Source organism: Temnothorax curvispinosus, unplaced genomic scaffold (assembly GCF_003070985.1).
Source record: "Temnothorax curvispinosus isolate PA1 unplaced genomic scaffold, ASM307098v1 QBEX01010107.1, whole genome shotgun sequence".
In the NCBI taxonomy this organism is placed as follows: Eukaryota; Metazoa; Arthropoda; class Insecta; order Hymenoptera; family Formicidae; genus Temnothorax; species Temnothorax curvispinosus.
Window position 1 is genome coordinate 213520 of NW_020219887.1, and position 1258 is coordinate 214777.

The window sequence follows — 1258 nt, forward strand, 5'->3', positions numbered from 1 at the left end:
ATTTAGAATTTATCGAGCAACCAAAAAATTGCGTATAATAGACAGTTTATCGCGAGTTTTGTGTAATTTTTAATATTTTAGACATTATATAACATATGGTTTATATATAATTCAATATTCTTAAAGTTTATTATTTAGAGATCGAATCGACATCGTTTCGACGTCATTAATGTCGAGAAGTTGTTAAGCGTCGAAATGACGTCGAAACGATGTCGTTATAGTTTGCGCGTATATTTCGTGTGCAGGACACGCATTTATAATATTGCTCCGCGGTATAGCAACACGGTAGCCAATAAGCTTCTGGTTCCCGGAAAAATGATACGTTGGTTGGCTACCATGAGTACCGGGCCGCTTCTTTTGTCGCGCGACAAGCGTTTCCGCATCCTGTGTGCAGACTGCAGGAGCCATCAGCCATCACACGCCTTCCGTGTCTTGCCGCGCTTTTTCGTTTCACTCAACGAAGCTGTATACAGAAATAAGGAAAGTGAATTTACTCATTTTGCCTAAGAGGTTTTATCTCATTTCGCTGTGCTTGAGTGTGTGACCATAAAGCGATTGCTGTGGATTGCTGTAACGATGGAAGAAAATCCGGTAAATTTTTTAGGTTATTACTATTTTTAAGTTATAATTTTCTCAGTTGCGCGTAGTAGAGACATCAATTTTTATCTTTTAGTGTCTTTTACATGTTTTTATCTGTTAGTACTTTAGTTATTCATAGTACTATCCGTTTTAGTACTTGTAACGCCTTCGAAGTATTATTAACTTTGTTTTTTATAATCTGTTATATGTCAGATTTATTCTAAACCTGTGAAGAGGAAACTGCATAGAAAAGCTATAAAAACTGCCATGAAAAAGCTTAAAGCAGATGAATTGCGATTGAGAATCAATAAAATTTATGTAGAATCTTCGGATAGTAATTCAGATTATGAAATATCATCCGATTCTGAGGAAATTGCAAATTTTGACGAAGGCTATCATGTTGCTACTGCTTCTGAAAATAATAATAATAGTGATACGATATCTTTACAAAGTGACGAACAAGTTGCCGAAGAAATACATATTATGACTGATATGCAGAGTGGGTTGAGCAGTGAGAGTAGCTCACAGTCTGACAGAAGTGAAGTCGAAGAGAATGTGATGGTTTTCAGGAACGTTGCTCAAACAATTTGTTATTGAATCAGTGCGAGAAAGGGCTTCTGAATCAGGTGTCCTTTCCATGTTAAAAGTTGATAATTTGTTAAAGCGCCTCAGTGTTGGT